This window comes from Rhyacophila brunnea, unplaced genomic scaffold, assembly GCF_057557595.1.
Source record: "Rhyacophila brunnea isolate RB1 unplaced genomic scaffold, BYU_Rbru_1.0 scaffold_17, whole genome shotgun sequence".
Taxonomy (NCBI): Eukaryota; Metazoa; Arthropoda; class Insecta; order Trichoptera; family Rhyacophilidae; genus Rhyacophila; species Rhyacophila brunnea.
Window position 1 is genome coordinate 30,944,153 of NW_028232827.1, and position 17,930 is coordinate 30,962,082.

Sequence of the window (17,930 nt, forward strand, 5' to 3'; positions counted from 1 at the left end):
AGCAACGGAAGTAAACTAGACATCGCGAACCCGACAAAAAAAATCAGACCTGTTAAACCTTTTATGTTAATTAATACATTTTGTTTCCAACAAGTGAGCTCAATTTTTAATGGAAAGATATTTCCGTTATTACTAAGTTTAGGTAGGTACCTATTTCTATATATTATACTGAATGATTCTCCTCGATTTGCCGCCCTTCAAGTAAGTGCCGCCCCCAAGCGACGCTCAATCTGCCTACCTCCACGGGACGTCACTGCACAGGTAGGTACTTCTTTATCTCTTGCATTCCGTTGCTCTTGTGATCGCTGCAGAAGTATTTTATAGGTATTTAATGCTTCCAAACATTCATTTGACTCAGTTCTATTAAATATACCTAGAGGTTGTAAACTGTATTTGGTTTTGAATAATTTATCGTATTTAAATCAAGAATTATTTTAGAATGTGTTTTATACAATATCGTCACTGTTCTGGCAGAAGACACTAATTCGAAAAAATGACATTGAGTTAGTTATACCAAAATGTTCATTATTTCAAACTTAAACGTCTGGAAACCTTTTTAATAAATAAACAGTCTTTATTTTAAAGTCATCCTTTTTATGATTACTTAATAAACTCACATGAAGACCATTTCAAACATTTTAACAACTTCAAAGTCAAATTACTCAAAACTAGTATTCTCCAGTTAGTGTATTCTGCCAGAACAGAGACGACATATTTTAACTATAGAGTATACGTTTTATAACTTTGCACTTTTTACTACACTGCCACGCCCCTTTGCCTGATTACCTCGCATAAAAATATATCAAATATCCTCCTAATCGATCCTAATAGAATCATATGGCCATGGCCCCCACAAAGGGGAGGCTGACAGGGCTCTAGCCTGGGGGGCCGGGCTCGGGAAGGGCCCGGTGTGGCAAGTTGACCAGATAAGTAATATAAATACACATCACAAATTCTAATAGTAAAAAAGTCGCCTGCGGCGCTATTTTCCTTCGATAATATTATTATTTGAAATTATCTGTTTGTACGATACAATTTTTATATGTGTATCGATAATCGACAACTCCATAATTCAAATAGATGTAAGTATTAAAATATAAAAAAACACTAAAAATATACATATTAATTTTACAGCGTACACCATTTGGAAAACGCTACTGTAGAGCATCACACTGTCTTTGTCCTTAGCGATAGTTAGGTAGGCTCAACCTGAGCAAGTGGCTGACATCCATTTCCCATAAAAATAAAAAATCTGTTAATACAAACCTCCACTCTGTGGAGGCCCATATGATCCTATTAGGATCGGACATGGTCGAAAGAAAGAAGAAATTAGAAATACAATCATGTCTTATATATTTATATAAAATTCTGAATGATACAAAAGTAGGTTGCTAGTAGGTATTCATAAGTGTGAAGTCATGCCCCTGGAGTTCATTGAAGGGGGACTTGTATTTGAATATCATCGCGTCGCTATTAAGGAACCTTGAAATTGAAAATAATAGATGACAATATATTGTAAATTGTACGTATTAAATTTCGTCGTATATATACTCTGACTCAAACACAAATTGAAAAACAATATATGCACTTGCCAGACACAGGATTCGAACCTGGGACCCACAACGCTATAGGCTGATACCTACTACAAAATAATTATTAGATAGATTGTAATCTTCATGTCCGAGGATGGAGAGTAAAACAAGAAGGTTTACTTCTGTCGCATGTGTCTCCACACACACTCGCTTTTTAATATATACCACGACCGTTTGCTTGATCTACCTATATCAATGAGACGACACTGGTCATATGACAACTTATATGATATATGTGATAATTTAAAAACATATATAGATATTATCAGGGGCGGCTCTACCTTAAGGGTTTGTAGGGATCATCCCCACATCCATATTAACTCAAAAATACACGTCAGATATTTTTATTATTTGGAAATAATGTACCTACTTCATTACATGTTTAAATGAACTAATTATTTAAGTAATTATTTATTTTATTCATCTAAACCCGTCACTAATTTATAGAGATATTTATTATTATTATACAAATAAATAAACCAATGATTGTAAATTATGTAATTACATAATGATAATTACGCAGTATTAAAATAATTTATTAAATAAAATACGCTCTATTTCACGGTGACCGGGGATGACTCGGTCCCATCCCGTCGCCGCCATACAAATCTCGTTCCACAAAAGGTGCGAACGCATTAGCGTTAGTATACGCATACTGGGGAGCGATTTAAATAGCCCATAGGTGATTAAAAAAGGTTCGCTGTATGTCGTTATTCAAAGCCGACAGTGGTAAGCGTATACTAATTATTATTATTAAATGAATTAATATTTTAAATACTTCTTTTTGATGTGATTAAGTAACGACTCCGATAATCATATAATTTATTCTGAAAAATTTCTCATTTCCCATTAATAAAATTATATTATTATAAGTAGCTTAATACATGATATATATTATGGGGAGGTAGGTAGGTGTGTATATTTAGTTAATTAATGACTAAACCCCACCACCTAGAAAGTCGTCGTGCCGCCACTGCATATTATGTTCATATTGTAAAACCTCAGTAATATACATATTAAAAATATCCATCTATGATTTATGCGAAATATTTTTAATAACTACGTCATAGTAACTGAGGTAATTTAAAATTCTGCAATCAGAATTCAATTGGCCTTGTGTTCAATTAAGGTAAATTACATTATTAACTTAATCATAACCGACGTCCGGCTATAGCCAAATTGTTATTATTGACGTTCTTGTTCTTCTGAATAATGATTTTTTTATCAATATTGAATAAACACAAGGTCTAAGAATAAAAAAAAATAACTATGACATAGTTATACAAATTATAGTCCAAATTGAGGTCTGTAGAATTAGACCATAATATCGTTAGTCCTAATGACATTGGAATACAATTCTTAAGCCTCACGATCCCTATTTTAGGCGATCCTGCTGAAAATTTGATTCGTTTTTGAATGTGAAATGATCCGAAAGGCTCGGGTTAAGGTATGAAGTCATTCAAAGGAAAGTTTATGAGTCATAATAAAATGGTTCCCCAGTAAAATGCAATGGCTTGGAAACGATACTTCATGAAGTAACTTGCATCCCGTTTTACGCATTCTATTTTTGAGCCTTTATTTTTAGAATATTCTCCATTCATGATATTATTATCAATGGAATATTTCTTTTGATAAAATCACACCAAAGAAAATAGCTTTAAAAGCTTTAAATTGAAGCTTTAAAAGTAACTTTTCGTGTTCTCATTTGAAAAAATCAATATACCTATTACGTGCACCGTCGTAATAATTGAATTTTAATTATTATCTGGACACCACGTGGCGCCTCAAATAATCCCTGTCATTTGCTAGTCTTTCCAGATCATCCCGTAGCTCAGTTATATACTCCCTGTCGATGTTATTTAGTGGTATTCGGGTTCAGTTAGTGGGACATCAGATTCATGAAAGTTCTTTTCTACCAACGAAACAGACTTTTTATTTGATTCACGGTTTCTCAAAATAACGCACCTGCAACGATATCAGCGAGGATAAGTAGAATAGGTTAAATAACACAAAGAAATTAGTTAAATACAAATTACAAGATAAAAAGAAATTTTTATAAACCACGTTTTTAAATTTTCTGTTTAATCATATAAACTTGATAAATACTTTTTTTTGTACTTGGAAGAAATACTGAATAAATATTATAGAATACAGAAATGTCATTTTGACATGTCATATTGATTTCCATAGTAACGCACGTATATATTAATAATTTAGTTGCTAGGACCCCCGTATCAACCAATAATAGTGAGTAGTAAATATTACTTTTACGATTTTTTTTCCGAAACATACAAAACAGAATTAACTGAAAATGAATTCAATTCTGCTTAAAGATGGCCAAAAGTGTTAAAATAATGCATTATCGTCGTGTTCTGATATATTCTAAAGGTTTCAAATGTCTAGCTAGTCGGGAAGTTAGTTAAAAATCTGGGAGAAACAAGAAAAAATTTGTACTGCACAAGAAAAAATCTGTATCGGACGAAAAAGAATACGAGCTACAAAAAACGTGGTAAAAATACCTGAAAGCAACAGTGAGCTAAAATGAAAAAACTCGATTGTGCTATAAATAATATGCCAATCGATTGCTGAAAGTTATATAAATTATATTGAATCATCGAGTTTTTTTAAATTGTAATACCTACCCGATATAAAACAAAAATACCAATATCAGATTTATTACAAAAATTTAATGTAACTTCAAAGCAACAGTAGGATAACTGAAATAGAACACTTTTGATAATATTAGACACAAAAATATTACCATTAGGTATAATCTATTATAAACGGCAGAAAAAACAAAATGCACATATAGTTGACGATTTGATTTCTATGAAAAAAATATTAAACGTCAATAGCTAAGTCCGCATGTAGTGACTTCATCACCCGATTCCTCTTCAACTTTTAAATTCTGGTTTTACACCGAGAAGTTTTGTGCATGCGCAAAGGAGATGAATCTGTTTTAGTGTCAGCATTCGTTCATCACAGCTTTCACTTCGTGAAGTCAAATAATATACCTGCGCTTCAATTTGTTCGTATAATCTTTATGGGTTATATCCCATAATGCGCAACGTGCCCTATACTCCTCAATAAAGATCATTGTCATCATTTCAGTCGACATTTTGCAAAAAATCGTAATATTTTAATACTAATATGCATCCAATATGATCAACTCCTTTATTTTCGGCTGTATGGATATTATCCGTGGCTCTATCCGACTGATTTTCTCTTGGGGATGCTTACATACTGTAGCTTAAAATTTAGAAGGAATCTTTATTTAGCTACATATTTTTTCAGACTTATACGCGGCGTAAATGTGAACTCTGCCATTCTTGGTGGTGTTGGCTTGTGTGTCTCTGATAATTACCTTAAGAATCGAGGGCATCCGTTGTTTGTTCTCCCACGGTGCAGAACTAACCTGCCATTAGTAATGCCAATTGGGAGGGCAGTAACCATGTTTAATGAAATCGCTTCAGATATTGATATATTCCACTTACGTGAGGGTGAATTTAGGTGGACGTTGTTTTATTAGTTTTTAAGATAGGATCTATCAAAGTTCATTCTGTGTGCTTCCATCTACTTTTATTTTGTTACTTATTTTATTTATTTTCTTATTTATTACTTATTCTTTGTATTTTTATTTTTAAAAATTATTAACACTTATTTTATGTCATGTCGTGAACGCTTTGAATTTATAATTTGTTATGTTCATTATATGTGAAATAAAGAACTATTCTTAACATCGACTACCAATAGACTGAAATAAATATATTTATTGGCAAGCGACTGCACGAACGACCCGAATCTTACCGAAAAATACGAAGCTGCTGGGGTGTTGAACAGAAATCCAAGCCGGTCGGATCGCAGTGCGCTAGTACTTTCATCACAAAATGGCGGCAATTTTCAAACCGATTTGAGGGCTGACGACGCATGCCCTATGTTCAATTCGTGAGACGTACGGTAAATTCCCGAGTGTAGACTTGGCTAATTATCATGAAACAAGAATTTGAAACTTATCCCACTGTTGATTTCAGGAAGTGATATTTAAAACATAAACAATGTTAAACAACATAATAAAATTTCAAAAACAAAATTCATAGTTCATTACTGAAATCGCTACATGTGCCTGATAAGCATGACACTACGAAACAGTTCTGATCCATAAGAGGCTCATGGCTGTGACCATGTAGGTAATAAAATTGATAGGAGCATTATACAGTCGAACTTAGTTATTACGAGGAAGATGGAACCGACTGAATTTGCTCGTTATAAGCGGTACCGTTCTATCAGAGAATAGGTATTTTTAAATGAGCGGTCACATAACAAAAAAAGTCAAACAAACTTCGAAACTAAAAAATCTGAAAAACATCGTAAAAATCCCCGAAACAAGCATGGCCTTCATAAACTACAAAAAAAAAATGTTTATTGTAATGAACGCTGGTACCGACGGTACCAACGGACTTCACAAAATCTTGAATTTTTCAATCATGTGCGTGGATACTTTTTCATTATTGTCGGCGAAAACAACAATTAGACACTTAACTAGTGTCATAAACTTAATCCGTCCACCGGCGGCATCCTGTCCGATCGGATTTTATTGCTTAGGGTCGAAATATTTTTAAACGATCATTTAGTGCTAACACCGCGACTGGCGCGTTTGGAGTCGTTGGCCATTAGATATAATTAACGTGTTATTTAAATATGGTAATTAAAATGTAATTAAAAGGTTAGCAGTGATTGTGTATTTTAGCTCGGAATATCCGATAAGTTGCTCGTAATAACAGTGAATAAATGTATGGAGAAAATCATATACCAAATGTCAACGAATGTCTCCTCATTACATCCGAGATCTCACATCGTAATAACCGAGTTCGACTCTATGTCCAAATTCATGATTGGAAACCAACCCTCGCGAAAGCATTATTAATATGTATCAATCTCTTTCATCACATCATGACTAAGTCATGGCCGATTGCTATTATACTGTGCGCCTCTATATATTGACAGCTACGTGCATATTGGCATATACGATGGCAGTACTGCAACGGTTTTAGTTCCAGAAACAACCGCGGTGACATGTTGTATGTCTCGATATAGAGCCGCAGTCTACCTGCCAAATGAAATGTTAATGACTAGTTTTGTTTCTTTGGCTGCATCTCAATCATGATTAGACCTTTCTTCTTCTGTTAATTCATCCTGAAACAGAATACCCCCTCGAACAAATTCGCTAAAGTAAGATTGACAGATACACAAATAATACATTGTCTTATAAATACTATGCAGCAATAATTATTGTAATGTGAGTACGACAATTGACAAGAAAATGCTTCTTGTACGGGCAATAAATGTTATGCTGGCTGTTTGTATTCGAACTTAAACCAGTATTAGACTATAAAAGCTCTTTGAAAAAGATATTTTTTTTATACAATACGAGATATGGACACACAAAGTTTAAAAAAAATGTATTTTGGCGTATACGTTTGTTTTCATTATTTTATTTATATATTTATAATCTGGTTGACGATTATTATATACCTACTAATTTATATTTTTCGTGTTCTACAATCAATAAATATTTTTTGTTAATTTCTTGCCTTCTTCCATTTTGAAACGACCTGTCACAACAGTGCCCAGTGTTGTCATGTTTACAAAAATTTCAATAGATCTACTGATATTTAACATTCTATTGCAATCGGTAAAGCACATTGGCCGAATTCTGATGGACGCGCATTCGAGACCTGTCAAGTAACACATTTTTATTTATTTAAACATGTCAGATATTAATAAAATCGTAAGTAAAAGTTACAAATAAGAAATATTATTTTGTATTACTAGGCCTTTTTATTACAACGTTTTTATTAGCTCGTATTATTGTTTGTCCAGTGGTTGTTTGTCCAGTAGAAATCTTGCAATCAATTTTTAACTAACTTCCTGATTAGCTAGACATTTGAAAATTTTAGAATATATCAGAACACGATGCCAACGCATTCTTTTAATACTTTTAGCCATCTTTAAGCAGAATTGAATTCATTTTCAATTAATTCTGTTTTGTATGGAAAGTTATTTCAGAAAAATCCGTAAAAAGTAAAAGACTATTATTAGTTGCTAAGGGGGTGGTCCTAGCAACTAAATTATTAATATATACGTGCGTTACTATGTTAATCAAAATGAAATGTCAAAATGACATTACAGTATTCTATATTTGTTTGTTTGATTTTTATTTTTATTTCCGACCATGTCCGATCCTAATAGAATCATATTATGGACCTCCACAGAGTAGAGGTTTGTATTAACAGATTTTGTTTTTTACGAGAAATGGATGTCAGCCATTTGCTCAACCTATTAGGTCGATACCCTGACTCACACACAAATTGAAAAACAATATGTGTACTTGCCAGACCCTGGATTCGAACCTGAGACCCACGGCGTGATAGTCCAACGCTTAAGCCACGCGGCCTTACTTCATATCAAGTACAAGTTTGAGCATATTGAGCATAATAATTCAACAGAAAATTTAAAAACGTTGTATGTATATAAAAAGTTTTTTTTATCTTGTAATTATTTTAGAATTAGGAAATCGCCTTCTTTTTTTCTAATTTTACTAAGTAGGTACCAAAATATTATATTATATAACTGTTTTATTTAAATAAATCTCTTTTTAAAAAAGATAGTTATCTATTTCCATAAAAATTATTAACATTACACTTATTTCCATTTAAAAAATTTTATTCTCGTAAAGTTTTTGAAGAAAAGGTTAAAATTTCAATCTCTAGCTAGATCAGGAATACACAACAACGTTCCGGCTAAAAAAAACGATAATAATTAATTGATACCTATAATGAGAAATCTGATAAAAAATATTTTGTAGGTACTTATTAAATAAATAAAAAATAAGAGCATGTAAGAATAAATACAACAAAACTAATATTAGTAAAGATCCAAACGCCATTTACTAATTAAAGTTATGATTTAAAATTAAAAAAGATAGTCACCAATATTAACGGAAATTGGATAACACCTCTTATTATTGTCTTTTTGTAAGATTAATATGTATATAATTATTATATCAGTAGCTTATTCATTAAAGTTGGCCTGTAATGTGATGGGTTTAAGTTATTATAGTCAGTAAATAAAAATGCAGCATTTTTTCTATTATCCATGTTTATGAAGTTATTATATATTAATTATATTAAATAGATAATTTATAAAATATAGAAAGTTGCATTCATAATTCATGTTTAATATTATTCATTGAATAACATAATATTTGAATACAAATTAAATAGAAAATATAATTATCAGCGCATCTATTCTATATACAAGACTGCTATCGGCAGCTATCGAGGGTAGTTTTTCATATATTTGTATCGAAGTATTATAATTGTTACAATAAGTTAGCCGTCCAAAGAGCCAAAACTGTCTAGCTCGCTCTAAAAGTTAGCACAGCCAAGAGAGGTACTGTTAAAACATAGCACTTATTGTAACAATTACAACTAACTTATTTTAATTGTTACAATAAGTTCTAATACTTCCATACAAAAATATGGAAAACTACCCTCGACAGCTACACGTCCGAACTTAAAATAGAAAAATCTTCAACCGATTGGACGTTGAATACATAATATATACTATTTAGTGATAATAAAATCCAACTCCAACATAAAAATAATGAAGTATAATATATATCTTCTTTTTATTACTAAAAATTATAGAAATTTCATTGTAATCAAAAATCTTGGTCACAAATGTGTTCACGATAAAAATCCAGATGAGAATCCCTGATCTAGAGTGAGTCCGTAAGGGAGACATCACACGTCGATTATAATGTCGCTATGACCCGCTTAAGTGCTGCTAATGAAGGCTGTTAGATGGAAAATTAGCCGAGGAACTTAACACACTGCATAATAAGTAGATCAAAGCACCCACTTATATAATTTAGCTCTAGAACTCTAGACTTTTAAGTCTAATGTAACAGTTTTGAAGGCTAGATAGTATCAACACATACCTACCTAATATTATTATGTTTCGTTTTTAGAGTGAAACTGAATTATCTTTCATGTAATTTAACTAAGACCTATACTAATCAAAATATATAAGTAAATATCATTTATTGAACAAAGAAAAGAATAAAATATATACCTTAGTAGTAGCCTATTAGGTGTACACTACATCTGCCTAAGCCTTTGACGGTCTTTTGACAACATAATATTAAAGTGAATTCTTTGACTACCAAAGGTACCTAGCGGCAAAATACGTATCTTGCAATTTGAGATAATTTATTGATTTGTTTCAATCAATACGCATCCAAAATATTTTTAAAAAATTGAGTTTGAATTCGTTAGATGATCCAACGATTTTTTTTTTATTAAAATAGGTTTAACGTATTTTATAGGGTTCCATGACAAAACAGAACAGTGACAAAACCGAACATGAAAAAACAGAACAAGACAAAACAAAACATGACAAAACAGAACAGTGACAAAACAGAACAACGATAAATATAACTATGACCTTTCAGGAAAAATATAAATTTAATATTGAAATTGGCCTATCTCTATTATGTTGATAGATTTTTAATAGCACAGATTCATTTCGCCATAATAAATCAAATTATATACCTAATTTCTGCATTCCTAATCGCTAGAAAGCCTCAAATAAACGGGACTTTGACGGCAAGCTTAGGATATTTCATCTTAATCAATATAATATGTTCAAAATTATTGGGTGACTAGGTACAACGAAATAATGACCTAACCTAACCTAACCTAACCTAACCTAAGCTTACCTAACATAACCTAATCTAACCTAACCTAAATAGATTCCACATAAATTAATGTTTCATTTCTCCCCTGGCTGTACTGTTTTGTCCGGTCACAGTGTCATGTACACCGTGTGCACCGGTCATGTATTTCGAAAAACTTATTTTTTTCTAAAAATATAATAGCTTAAAATCCTTTTTATTTATATCAAATCGAGCTTCAATATTCAACCATACCAAACTTAGATTCGATATTAGATGCATAATGTATTATCAACTAGCGTCTCATAAGGCGAAAAACTGTTGGAAGTATAAAATGTTGTTAATTATAATGAGTGCATAATATTATATTAAATTTAATAAAACACAAAATGCAGTAGGTACTAATAATCTGGACCGGTTTTGTCCGCTTCAAAAGAACATTGTCAAACGTTTACCAAATTGACAATCTTTGAACCGGACAAAACCGGTCATGATTATTATTAAACTGAGTGGAATTACATACTATTCCATATTGTGTTTTTAATAATGTATATCCACCAAAAATTGTTGACAGTTAACACCGTTAAAGAAAGTAAGTTTATATGTATTATAACTGATAAGTGTTTCCAAGTATTCTAATCTGGATTGTAAATATAACCACCTACGACTCTTCCTAGCATAATATTATAAACACGGTTTCAAAGAGAAAATAATCTCCCAGGTTCAAGTGAGTGAAATCAAATCATTTCCTAAATAAATTTAGTAAGGATATTAAACATACGGGAGGAATTATAAAACAGGAAATAGTTAAACCTCTTAAAATAGAAGAAACTTCTAAGAAAATTTGAATGCGTGTTCTAAAACTAATTTATGAAAATCTTCAAAACGCTATGAATTATAAAATCTAATATAACATTGTTACAGAAATAAGTAAATAAAAAGTTATAAACATTTTATCTAGAGGCTGTATTCTGATGATGAGTTAGATAATTGCAAATGATTTTGATATTCTTTTAGAAAAAGCAAGAAATTAATATATCATTTTTCACCCCAAGTCTGGGGACCCATAAGATTGTAGACCCCAAATGAGCGTGATTTAAGGTAAGTGTAATTTCATTTTAATTCTGATCACTTGAGAATGGCCTTTGCAAGGAGCTCAAAACGTCGAAGATAAAATGAGGAGGAACATGGGGCGATAACCCAAAAATCTAATATGATATTATACAACCAGTGAAAGTCTCCAATAATATTTCAGGTTATTTTTTTTTTAATATTAAAATAATTTCCTTGTATTCGAAACTGTCCACTATATTTTTAAAAAGTAGCAACTCGGAAAAACCTCACAAGCCATGGAGTTTAAAAAAATGTCAACTAATCATGGCTATTCATCACTATAAAGCTCGCAACATTGAACCTGAATTGAACGAATCAAATGGCACCGTTGGATTTATTTGATTTGGAACCGTTTGGTAGAATGTCCACGGAAACGCTTTTCTGACGACTAATTAGTGTTGCCAGTACTTAAAATTAATTCATAACATACGAGTCTCTAAAACAGAAACATATTTATTGAAACGTCAACTTGTTATGAAATTATAACCTCCTATCGTCGTCTACAATAATACAAATTTAACAAACTGTCGTATTCATTCATTTTAAATGTACAAAATATAAAGAATGCTTCATGAATAGGTAGCCACTTAGTTAATTTATAAGATTTATAGGTACGACAAGTTTTTAAAAATTATTTTTGATTAAAGCTTTTCATAATTGACCACTTGTTTATGTCGACAGTATGATATTGTGACAATTGAACATATTAAATTGATAAAATTCGTTAGGTAATATAAAGATCATTCCGGGTTGATTTAACACAGTTTGTAGTTTAGAATATCCGTTACAAAATATACTTAAATAAAATGAAAATAAATTCTTGGTCTGACATAATAATTATAGTACCTAATGATATTAAATTGAACTCTTTGCATAGAAAATATGGCTGGATTTTGAGATAATAAGACCAAAAGCGACGTCTTGTTCGCGTATGGTTACTTATGAATAATAGGTATTGATTATTAATCTATAATATACATAATTCAAGTAAACTTCTATGGTGTAAATGTCTAACATATTAATATGAACACCTCACGATATTTAAATGCCGAATAATGCTTATCAACACTTTGACAGATTGCCATTAGTCTATGGATCGTCCGAATTGGTTTGACGTTTCATGTCAAACCATTTCTGATGGTCCGAGAACGGTTTGATTTTTAATGATACACTGAACCAAACGTCAAATCTCAAGCCATTTCCGGTCTACTTTCTACTCATACAATTTGTACGTATATTGTCTATGGTTTAGTTTGATTTGTTTCGTTCAGGTTGAAAGATACGAACCTAGCATCATCATCACCCGGGGTCGTACCACCGCTGGATGATCCCTGAATTACATTGATTGTTGTGTATATTCAGTATTGAATGAAAAAAATACTAAAAATTATTAGAAACTACACACACGACAAAACTAGAATATTGAATAACCCTAATGCTATCTTTAAAACGTTAGTACCGTCGTTAGCATGATTTCTATTAAAATTTAAAATTTATTTATAAAATATATAATGAAAGTGTTACCAATATTTAAATAAAAATACATGAGTAAAAGAATGTGTACGTAGAAACACACCGAGTAGACTCTATATTTATACTACGTCCACATAAACTCACCCTTACGAAAGTGGAATATATCAATATCCAATTGATTTGGTTGAATACAGTTATTGCTCTCCCAATTGGCATTACCAGTGTTATGTTCTACACATTGGAAGAACAAAAGCGGATACTCTCGATTTCTAGGGTAATTATCAGCGACACACAAGTCAATGAATGCTACCAAGAATGGTAGAGTTTTCATTTACAATGCATATAAGTCGGAAAAAATATGTCGTTAAGGGAACACAAAATTAACAAAAACTGGCTTATCCTACTGGATGTGGTAGGAACAGGCTAGAGATCTAGAGTGTAGAAAAATATGGGATAAACTTAAACACGTGTTATTAAAGAATATGCTATTTTCCATAGTTACATATTATATCATAATATGCATTTCGGTTTTTCACGTGCTTTCAATCTTTGGGAACAGTCTACGCGGTTTTTTTACTTGTATTTTATGGCGGCCAGGCCATAAATTACTCTGCTTCAGAACTTTGGTCCATGGCAACGGCTTTTAGATTTATATATATTTTACAACGTTAGGTCGTATTTTTATTTGTCCGGTGGTTGTTTATCCAGTACAAATCTTGCAATCGATTTTTAACTAACTAACTTCCCGACTAGCTAGACATTTGAAACTTATAGAATATATCAGAACACGATGCCAATGTATTTTTTTAATACTTTTAGCCATATTTAAGTAGAATTGAATTCATTTTCAATTAATTCTGTTTTGAATGAAAAGTTATTTCGGAAGAAATCCGTAATCCAATCCACTATTATTGGTTGCTAGGGGGTCTGGGGTCCTATCAACTAAATTATTAATATATACGTGCGTTACTATGGAAATCAGTACGAAAATTAAAAATTACATTTCAGTATTATTTTTATCAAATCAAGTCAAGTTTACATGATTGAACAGAAAATTTAAAAACGTTGTATACAAAAAGTTATTTTTATCTTGTCATTATTATTAATATATTTTAAAATATAAAGATAGGATAAATTTATATTTATTCGCATGGTGGAGTGGTAACTTTATTTGTTAAATCATTCGTCCAGCACTCGATCGTTGTGTGTTCGAACCCTCTGGGTCCTACGCTTCACTCAGATTCTGATTCTAATATGCATGTTTGTGTAGCTTTTCCAAGTTATGTATTTTCAATTAGTGAAAATTGATAACGCCGTCCCAGTTCATAAATAAATTAAACTCAGTGAATCAAAACTCAAAGAAAAATAATATGGAAATATGATAGGAGTTATGAATAAATATAATGCTTACGTATAAAGTTTTCTTTTGATGAAAATTTTATGGCTCAGCGTACAAATAAAAATTAACGCCTAACTAAATTCATACTTGTTCCCTATTCCAGGCATACTGTTAACTTTATCTCGTTTTATTTCAAATAACTTTAAGTAAACAAAAAAAAAAATGCGATTTTGTTTTTGAATCAGTAAAAAAATGTTCGAAACATTTTTTCCGAATCTTTCGAGTTTCTATGTTCAAAGTTTTTTGTTTCAATCGTATCAAGATTCTAATAATGAGATTCTTTTGTTTATTTCAAATTACTTTGTGTATAGATAAATTATTTATTTATTCAAATAATCTTATTCGTTATTGTGTACAAACAGTTCATTTAAATTATAATTTACTTACTTACTTCACCATATTGTTTGGTCCTAAGACAGTGGTCGGCAAACTCATTAGTCAATAGAGCCAAATATCAACAGCACAACGATTTAGATTTCTTTCGAGAGCCAAATTTCTTAAACTTAAATTATAAAATTAGGTAGTAGGTACACTGTTTATTTACTTAATAGACTTTAGTTAAAGTTTTAAGTCTTAATTATTAAATTATAGGTAGGTAAACTGAATGAAACTGAATATCATACGTAATAAGGATCTTATTTATTAATAAAAATTAAATTGTAAGTTATGTATCTATAAAATTGAATCATGACAATGACTGACAAACACTCAATGTGAATAATGGCCTTGCATCTCCTTGGAAAGTTTGCGTAAGTCAGGTTCGTATGTTGTTGTTTTTAATTTTAAACACGATTCCAGGTTCTAATCAATAAATCGATTTCTCAATTTACTCTTGATTTCCTCTCTAGCAAATTTTTTTACTAACCACAAAACTTGCAATATTAACATTATTGAAAGATTGTATTCAGTACCTAATTAAACACAACATTTGATTTTTCTTGACTCTTCTCTTCAACTGCTTTCTTCCTTGCATCATCGACAAAATATTTAGTGTGAAATGACGCGTGTTTAGTTGTAGTGTCTCTCTAAATCTGAATGCGCCAATTTTTCCCGACACATCCTAATACAGGTCGGTAAGCCATTTAAGTTTTGACTAAACGCGAAAGTCTCGGTCCATTTAACTTTACATTTAAGGTTATCCTCTTCCATTTTCTTTGCTTCTTCTTTGTAGCCATGTCAAATATGGCAGAGAGCATTTGTGGCAGAGCCGCACTCAAGGGGCCAAAGAGCCGCATGTGACTCGCAAGCCGCGGTTTGCCGACCACTGTCCTAAGAGAATCATATAGACATCCACAGAGTGAAAGTTGTATTAACAGATTTAGTTTTTACAAGAAATAGATGACGTTAACCACTTGCTCAACCTATTCGATCCATACCTCAGAATAGTAATATAAAGAGAATGGGTATTATACGGCAAAATAAAGCAGTGTTTTTTGCATATAATGTACAGCAGAACTCCAATTGTATCGTTATTAACTTATTAAAATTAAACATAACATAATATATACCATATTATGTTCTACTAAATTAACAAAAAATAACTGCCACTAACCTTATATTTAACACAAAAACATTATTAAAACTATCGTATGTCCTTGATGGAATTTGCATTTAAGTTTTATACCTACTATTTCATTTGGGTCGTTCTTGCGACCCGAGTTTTGCCTTTCGGCACCTTCGGGCACTATGTACACTCACCAAAAAGCAACTCAGTGTATATTTGCCTTTTGGTGAGTGTACATACATAGTACCAACAAAAAAAATAAATTTCAGCAGCTCGTGCTTGCAGTTTTTAAATGACTGTAGTCATCCAAATAAATATTTACTGGCGACGAATACAAAAAAAAAATTCAGTCGCAGAAATTCTATCTTACACGAACGCATATTGCGGAGATATAAGCGTGCCGAATGCTTTCTCACTCGCGCTTGTGGTTCGTTTTTGTTCAAGCCTTGGTCTATACTCTTGTTCAAAACACACAATTAAAAACAATATGCGAATTTATCAGACCCGGCGTTGCCAGATGGTTACACGTATACTATACGGTCTATCTGTTATTAGATTCAATATGAACTTAAATTCAATTTTAATAGCTGATTTTGGCAAAATTCATGAATTCAAGAATGAAAACCTAACCTAACCATACCTAACAAATAATCTTGTATAGGTATCGGCTATTTTCAAAATTTGGTTGCTACTGGCTCACTGTAAACTGTAAAGTGGAAACCGACAAGAACCGTGTTTTATTTAGACATTAATTTTATGGTAGTACTATAATACGACCGTTTCGACAACAAGTTCAACCGACAAGTTTCCGTACACGTCACCAGATACGACATTATAGGCCGACACGTTACCGCTATGACACAGTGGGTCATTGGAGCCGAATATTAATAATACAAATTAGATATATCTGTCGTATTTGATTGAATCTATATTGCAGGTTGCTAAAAGCCTCTGATAGTACAGTACATTAAATATCTGGTTGTACTGAATATCTATTATTAGCCAGTAAAATAATTTGATATGTATTCTCGTGTGATATTAAAATTTAAGCTAGCATAATATGAGCACAAAGCCAACTGAAAAAAATGCATAGTAAAGTTATCCATTTTTGGAACATATTTGACATTGCTTCACTACAGAATAGTAATCCTCTACATCCAAATAATTAATATGATGAAATTGCCAAATTATATAAATACTTATTTAAAAGAAGAGAATTTTAATGTTATGGTTATGAAAGGATAAGTTTGGATACCATGCAATATCTTAACAAATACTTGGTTCGATCATAATATATAGGTACTCCAAAATAATTTCTACCTAATCTGAACTTTTTCAGTTTTCTTTAAAGTAATCTGAAAGGCCACTATATACGATTGGCAGTGGTGAAGACTCCATGAAGCGCCATCTATTTATTTTCTAAGCAGCAGAGCTATCTGTCTCTAGGATTCACACACACATATTATAGAATAGCAATAGTCTATCCAATTTAATAACACACGCAAATAAAAGCTTCATATTTATATGTAATCTAAAGTTTGTTTTTATGTACTTTAATGGTGTTTGTCCTTGAGACCTGTCTGCTTCATTATAATATGAAATAGGTGAGGCTCAAACGGTAAAGCCTATCTATGTTGACTATTTGTTAGGGTTACATGTAAATTGTACGTATAATATTTCACCGTACCACAGTTCGCCGTGAGCTTCCTTATCAGAAAGAGATGAAAAAATTACTCGTTGTTCTGTATTTCTTATTTAATAACATACGTATTTGCTACTGTCTTTCTCTTGTATTTCGGTAGTTTTTATTACGAATTTTGTTAAGTGTTTTAGATACAAATTGGTTTACAGGAAGCCAGGCGGAAACCGCGCCAATTTTCATGGCCGATTTCGGCAAAATTCATTAATTCAAAAATGTCAACTTAAGTTCCCGTTTACATGATTCACTTTTGACGATCATCGCGGAGGAATCATCCGCAGTGACCCGTGTAAACGCACATTCACCAACGAATCATTGAAAGTGATCATCCGGAATCAAAAGTGAATGAAGTTAAACTTGTTCTACTTATGTTCACTGCGGATGATTCCAAAAGCCCTGCGCATGCGCACTGC